Source organism: Hipposideros armiger, unplaced genomic scaffold (assembly GCF_001890085.2).
Source record: "Hipposideros armiger isolate ML-2016 unplaced genomic scaffold, ASM189008v1 scaffold_31, whole genome shotgun sequence".
Classification (NCBI taxonomy): domain Eukaryota; kingdom Metazoa; phylum Chordata; class Mammalia; order Chiroptera; family Hipposideridae; genus Hipposideros; species Hipposideros armiger.
The window spans coordinates 951873-959870 of NW_017731381.1; positions in this window are offsets into that span (position 1 = coordinate 951873).

Sequence of the window (7998 nt, forward strand, 5' to 3'; positions counted from 1 at the left end):
GGGGGGCGGGGGGGATGGGTGGAAACCGTTCCCAAGCCAGCCTCCTTCCGGAGCTGCAGCTTCCTCCACACAATGACCCAAGGCCTGATAACACCCTCAGAAGTGAGAAGGCCAGGACCTGGAAAAGGAGGCAGTGAGGTCCAGCAGCTGAGAGCCCAGCCCTGGAGTCAGACCTGAATCCAAACCCAGCTCTCCCATGGATCTGCTGTGTGGCCCTGGGCCAGCCCTTACCCTCTCTGTGCCTTGGTTTCCTAATTTACACAAAGATACCACTGGCACCAGCCTCACAGAGCCATGGTATAGAATGAAAAAAAAGGCAAGTCAAATGCTGAACACAAAGCCTCCATGTGGACATATCTCCAGAGCAGGCTCAGTGCGAGGGTCAGTTGTGCTGTCATTGCTCCATAGCATGTTGGGTGTCCAGCCCCGTTCCAGGCACCTCCATCACCTGTAACCCAGACAAAGGCCAATAGGACTCAACACACCAGGACGGGGGGCTTCATGGATCTGAAATGGCCTCATTTCAGAGCTCTCTTCAAGCTTGGATCCTGGACTACATTTGTGAGAGAACCATGGAGGAAGGGGAAGATGCACTGAACCCCTACTTCTGAGGGCCGTGGGGTGGGCGGTATAGGTCAGAGATCGTCAGGGGCAGGGTTATTACCAGATTTAGCAAACAAACAACCCCAAAAACATAAAATAAAATAATGCAGGATACAGACTTAAATTTGAATTTTAGATATTAAACCATGTAAAAAGCCCCTTCAGTATGACTTTTGAGGAATCCTTTTGAGTATGCCATTTATGTCCTTCCGGCATCCTGACTGATCTAAGAATTCTGGGAGACAGGTGACCATCATCTCCCCCATTTTGAAGATGAGAAAACTAAGACACGAATAGGTCAGTAACTTGCCCAAGGACACACGAAGAGGTGACCACTCCTAGACACCAAATGCTCAGTTCCTCCCCGCCATGCCCTTGGGGCCCTCTCCCAACCCACAAGACGGGGTTTCCAACTGTCAGGTCCAGACCTTACCTGATCATTGAATAAATGAGACCTCAGTCCCTGGAGAGGAAAGGCTGGAGGACACAATTCCACTGCGTCATGAAGCAAGGATGGAGCAAGCACACGCCCTATGTCTCGAAATTGAGAATATAAGACCCATGACCAAGTCCAAGTCTGTTCATTAAGAGGATCCTGGGAAAATCCCTGGCTGGGCACATGTGAGCTTCAATCAGCATTCTAGACCAATGGTTCTCAGCCAGGACAATTTTGCCCCCTAGGAGATGTTGGGCGACATCTAGAAACATTTCTGATTATCAGAATTAGGAGGGTGGGAGTGCTCTGGCAACTTATGGGTAGAGGCCAGTGATGCAGCTGAATATCCCACAATACACAGGACACAACAAAAAAGTATGCAATCCCAAATCCCAATAGTGCCAAGGCTGAGAAACCCAGGTTTCTTCCCCACTCACAGAACCATAGAATCTCAGGACTCTCAGAGGACATTAGTCCTATTACCAATAAAGACACTGAGGATCCAAGAAGACCTCAAAGTCACTGCCAAGTTAGAAGTAGCCAGTACCCAAGTCCAAGAAAATATTTTACCTCCAGAGTCTAGCACAGTGCCTGGCACAGCACTGGGAGGCTGCTTGTTAACTTGGCCCAGTCTCTCGCTGCTTTTAGAGGGTCCTCAGCTTGTCCTTAGCTGCTCCCCAGCCAGGATGAAGTAAGGTCTAGGACAGTGGGCCCTGGGGACTTCCTCCCCCCTCGAAGATGAATCCAGAGAGCTTTCCTTTAGTGAATTCTCCCTGCCCCACAAGGGTTCTTGTCAAGAACACATACTCATGTACATACACGTACACACACACACACACACACACACACACTTTCAGACACATGTGCACACAACCCATGAGCTGTAGCTACTTGGTTAATAGCCACCAGCTCATCCATATCCCAGTGCTGGCCTCAAAGGGATCCCTTAGAAAGCTCTGCACTTATTCTGACAGCACCGCCTTCGGCCTTCAGAACTTTGCAGAAAGCCCTGTGGAGGGCAAACATTGATTCTGTGAGGGCAGACGTGATTCTGGAAACAGCCAGTGGTCACCAGTATTTAGTCTGGTGTGCTCAGTGGGAGAACAGCTGGATTGGGCCATCTCAGGAGAGTTCTAAGAGGGTGTCATATATGGAGGTGAAGGTTTTGTGACGTGATCTGGAGGTTCTGGAGGTGATGGAGGAGGAGCCAGAGCCACCCCCACTGGAACCACAAGCACGCAACCCCATGCTGGGGATAGGACCAGAGAACCAGGGGTGGGATGAGGACTTGGTTGAGCAGAATCAGTACCCAGATGGCCAGAGGCAGGCTAAGCCGAAAACCAGTCCCCAAACCACCCACCCAAAGGAAAGAAGTCAACTTCGTGGCTCAGCCTATAGCGAAGAGTGGGGCCAGGATACGAAGGACAGTTGAAGATTTGGGGGCCAGCCAGCATGCGTTCTCCTTGCTTTGGATAATGATATCAGGATCATCTTTCAGGGAATGGTGATCACCTTCCACTGTGACAACTAGAATCAGAGCCATAGCTTTGGAGGGGGACTGCTTGCAGAGGCAGCAGAGGGGCACCGTTCCCACCCTTAGGGCTGAAGGGAGAGCTGGGACAATGGGGAGGGGCTGTCCAGCAGGACACAGAGTCCCATAGGGACAGAGACTGCTAGAGCGAGTGAAACACCAGCGCAGGAAGGGAGTGCGGAGGAAAGAGCCAAATCGCTCTCTTCTTCCACCCTCTGATCTCCTGCCAATGCCCCCCATTAGCCAAACCCAACGGAAGCCCCTAAGCAAGTCTGGGGGTCAGCCTTTGTGGACCCAGAGAAGGGCACAAACAGAACATGGCAGAGGGGAGTGCAAATGGAAGATAACCAGCAATCCATCCTCTTTGACCAATAGATGGGCACTAACCCTAAACCAGGCTAATCAGACCTCCCCTTCCAGGACTTTAAATCCCAACCAGAAGAACAGGGGGGGAAATCCACTTATTCCCATAGCGGCGTCCATACCACAATCTGTGTGGTGCACAGACCACACGGAGGGAGACAGTGAAGGGACATCAGCCAAAGAGCCCTCATCCTGTCCCATCCATTCTCTACCTTCAGGACCAGGCAGAGCTCACAGTGGGCAAAGGATGTCTCCAGGAAACTCCCACTGATAGCTTTATAACGGGGTCACCTGGATACCTTAAATCACACTAATGAACACAAGAAGCCCCCGCACGGGGTGCTGACAGGGTACCACACCATTGCAATGGCCAGAGGGGAGACCTTTTTATTTCTTTTGCCCAGAAACGACTCAATAAATGCTTTTAGCATCTTTTTTTAAATAAAAAAGAATGAAATGTAAGGGGCATATTAGCATTGCTCCCATTTTCAATTAGTCCAAATGAGCGTGTTAAAAGCTATTAATAAACCACTGTGAGTGGAGGCCTCCGGTGGAGGGGTTCATCAGGGAGCAATTGACAGCCCACAATGGAGCCTTGTGCCGCCACTCAGGGCCCCTCCCTCACCTCACCTCCAAAGCCACAGGCACCCACCGCATCCCTGTGATGCAGGAAAAGGCAGGACGGTGGACCAGAAGCATCTGCTAAGATCTAAGCAAAGAAAAGGCTCCACATACCTACCGTGCCTGCTCAACCCTGGGCAGAAATAAGAGTTTGGTGTGGAGGTAAAGCAATTAGCCGGTTCTATCCATTCCTATCAGGGAAAACGGCCCTGTGGGCCAAGCTCAGGTCATGCTGGGTGGCCATGCCCAGTCTGCCAGGGACACCCCAGGCTAAACACAACTGTTTCTAACTCCACAGTCAATTCAAAACTCTTCTGTGCCGACTCCAGCCCATGAGTGACGGCTGCCTCCGTGGACTGTGCTGAAAAGAATCCTAAGGCTTTTTTGTCTCTCGCTGGGAAAGCGGCCTCATTGATTAGTGATGTCTGCCAGGGCAAGGACGTGGAGGATGGCGGCATGCTTGTCATGTACCCACCCACCACTCCTGTTGAAGGAGTGATTGTCCTCTTTTGGTTTATTCACTGGGTAGAGAGCTTCAATTCCAACTATGCCTAAGTGAGCCAACCCCTCCTACCTGCCTCCTCCCACCCTGAGCTTTGCGTCCAGGTAGAGAGAGCCAACAGGACAGGGATCCTGGATCGTCATTGTCTGTTAGCAGGTCTGTTGCCTCACGTGACTTGACCCATGACACAAACCACCATCCAATGCACAAAGGCCAGTAGACGCCCCAGCCGGATCCCAGAGGCAGGGCCTGCGCTGCCTTCTCTCCCTGCCATCCCACACGAAGCTTTCAGGGATCTCCCTAACCATGACCACGGGGGCATTTCACATGTCGTGCTCCGGTTACACCTGTAAGAAGGAGGAAGCAGCCCCTGCGTTCTGGGCTCAGGCCCCACAATCCCTGCATTCCTTTCTCCGTCTCTCACCCACACCTCACACTAGGCTCCAAAGCTGAAAGAAGGGCTGGCCATGGACCAAGGTTTGGGAACTATGATGGAAGTAGGCAGACAAGCAGTGTGGTCCTCAAGAGAGACCCAGCCCCAGACAGACAAAACCCCCATCCCTGGATGCTAATAACTCCCACCCCCACCCCATGATTGATGGCGGGCAGATGCATCAGCCCCGCCCCCTTCTTCTCCCTTGGAGGTTTTTTGTTGTTGTTGTTAGGTTTTGCTAAAGCAACCTGCAAATTAATTTAATATCCTCCTTTGGTTGGGAGCTATGAAACTGGGCTCGAGGCTGATGATGCATGAACCATCGGTGGCAAGTATTTAATCTCTGGACAATGGATAGAGATGTTAGTGCACGCCACACTAAATTCTATTTACGCTGCCTATTAAGGGCAGTCAAGCTGAAGGGAATCGGTGCACATTACAGGCCCTAATGGGAGAGGAAGCTCCACAACAGTACATTAAAGGCGGAAAATGAATTAGGAGGGGAACGTGGAAGAAAGAGCAGGCAGGCCGAGGGGCTGTCTGGAGATAACTCTTCCTGACAGCCCAGCGCACATGCCCAGCCCTGCTGGTCAGCTATGCCAAGAAGAGAAGCCCTAATGGTCCCCACCGAAAGACCTGAACTCTGGGTACCATCTGCCCAGGGCCCAGGGACATGGGAGCCACTGTCCTGTGGGGCAAAAAAGAAAAGGGGATGGAATTATCTCAGGCCACCAATACAGCCTCCCTGCCCATTCTGAGTGGGTCCGCCTGAAGGTCTGGAACATTCTCCATCCCTCCAGGTTCACGGAAGCTTCCAGCTCTTCCACAAGCAGGAGGGATTGGGCAATGGCAGTAGAGAGTGGGTTTGTGGGCTGCTGCTGCCGTTATGACATTATTGGGCCAAGCTTGGAAATGGTGGTTGTTGTACAGGAGAATAGCTACAGGGATGTTAGGTGAGTCAGGTGACCTCTTCAAGCCCCAGTTTTCTCCAGAGTCATGATAATGCTCACCTTCTCAAGTAAGGGGAGGACTTGCGTCTTCCTTGGCTCACACAGCGCCTCCCTCCCCTGGTCTGTCTGTCTTCCACAGAGGATATTGTTTCCCCCAAACCCAGCATATAGCTGTGCACAGAGACGGCGTCAGCCAACACTTGCTCATGAAAGAGCGAATTTGCCCAAGGTCACCCAGCAGGTAAGCGTCTCCGCCAGGACTAGCACCAGATCTGCCTGATTCCCATCACACTTCCCTCCTCAACACCCCTCTTATGAGCAGGTGAGGCCCGGGGTACTTGGGAAAATCTGAGCAGGCGTTCTCTCCTCAAAGCCAGACAGCAGAAGCTGGGGTCTGCAGGGGGTACCAGCCTCTTGCTTCCTGCAGGGTAAAAAGCGTAGAGTGCAATTTAGCAAGCTCAGAAGTGGGGGCCTCAGAGAGAGATGATACCAGCCCAAGGATAATGTTTCTGGGCTCTCTAATTAGGGAGGGGAGGCAAGGCGAAGTGGTACAAGCGTCATCTAACAGGATGAAATGTTAGGACAGCACCATCGCGGGAAGACGTCCTATGCCAAGCCCTATACCCAGATCTCCCGAAAAAGCTGGGGGGCTGGGGAGCAGGGTAATGGCAGGCGCAGGGTACCACAAAGACTCCCAGAAATGAAGGGATAAGCCATCACCTTCAGAATAAGCCCTCCACTCCTACATCCACAGTCCTTGAGGGTCAGTCGGCCACGTCTCTCACCCCTATTCCTTGTACTCTATGCTCTAATACCACTGCACTACTCAGAGCTTCCAGAATGCACTCTGACATTTCACTCTGTGCCTCATCGCTGCTGTGTCCTCTCTATAAAATACCCTTCCCTGCAGCTCCTGGACTATCCCTACTTTCCCACTGAGACCCAGCCACCTCCTCCAAGAAGTCCTCCATGAACCCCAGAGACTAAGCTAGACGCCCGTCATTTATTCTGCCACGATACCCGGTGCCACCTCATTGTAGCCCTTCCTGTCCTGCGTGATTATCTTCAGGACGTGTCTCCCTGATTCCTTCTATATTTCAAGTTCCAGGCACTTGGTAGGGCACCATGAATATTTGTTGACCAGAACTGAAATGACCCACTGGTTCTGGTCAGCCATTCTGTGCAGATGTACAAAGAGCCCCTTGTCACAGAGATTACATTTCTACACCACCACACTCAGATATAAAACTTTAGATTATATGGGCTGTTACATGCCACTGCCACTAACGGGCTATATTCATCACAAACAGAAACATATTTACCACAGTGGTGGGGTGGAGGGAGCCCAGGTAGTAGAAGGAAATTTGTGGTCTTGATTGTATCTATGAGAGAACAAGGAGAACTGAAAAGAAATTATCCTGAAGGACTTTTGGGTAAAGATGACAGATTAAAAACATGTATCCAACTTCCAAGATTTTGTTGCTATTGTCTTTCCTATTCTCTCCATCCCTGGGGGGGGGGGAGTCACACCTTTTAAGAAAATCCCTTTGCTGTTATTTTACTGGGGGGTCGGGAGGGAATTAGCAGCCCTCACCGGGCTATGTGGCAGCCTTGAAAATGTACCTTTCAGATCTCCAACTTCAGGGTAATCGATCAGCTGCCCTAGCAGCTATGCCCTGAATCCATCACCACATTTGCTCCCAGCCGCTGGCTAAGCAAAGCAAAGATACTAAGGCAGGTCTATTTCTGGGAGACATGAGGCTCCTTTGACAGTTGGTTTAGGCTCAAGAACTCCCCACTGGCTTTGCTGAAACTTTCTTGGAACTGCACAGCATTCTACTGCTTTTGTCTTTTTCTTTTTTCCACTTTATTTATGTATTTTGACATTCAATATTATTTTACATTAATTTCAGGTGTACAGCATAGTGGTTAGACATTTAGGTAAGAAGTGATGCCCTTGACTAGTCTAGTACCCACCTGGCACTATACATAGTTATTACCATATTATTGACTATGTTCCCTATGCTGTACTTTACATTCCCGTGACTGTTCTGTAACTACCAATTTGTACTTCTTAATCCCTTCCCCTTTCTCACCCTGTCCCTCAACGCACCTCCCATCAGGCAACCATCAAAATGTTCTCTGTCTCTATGAGTTTGTTTCTGTTTTGTTTGTTTGTTTATTTTGTTCTTTAGCTTCTACTGCCTTTTTCTACCCACCCTTCCTTCTCTCCTTCTCTCCTCCAAAGTGGTTAGATCTCCCCATTTTCCCCTCGGGGGTATTTCCCCAATAAATCTCTTGCACTTTTCAGCCCATCTTGGGGTCTATTTTTTGAAGGGCCTAAACTAACGCACCCAAGAACTCTGAATTCTAAGCCAGCAGTGGGGAAAGCTGAGAACCAGTCTGATTCACCTTGGAATTTCCAAAAGGCTTAGGAATTGAAGGCATCAAATACCACTGTAAGTGGGGAGTGAAAGAAGATATAAAAGGAGAATCTATAAAAAGCTTAGAAAGTACCTGGCTAGAGATGCAAAATGGCTCAACTGCTATGGAAAGCAA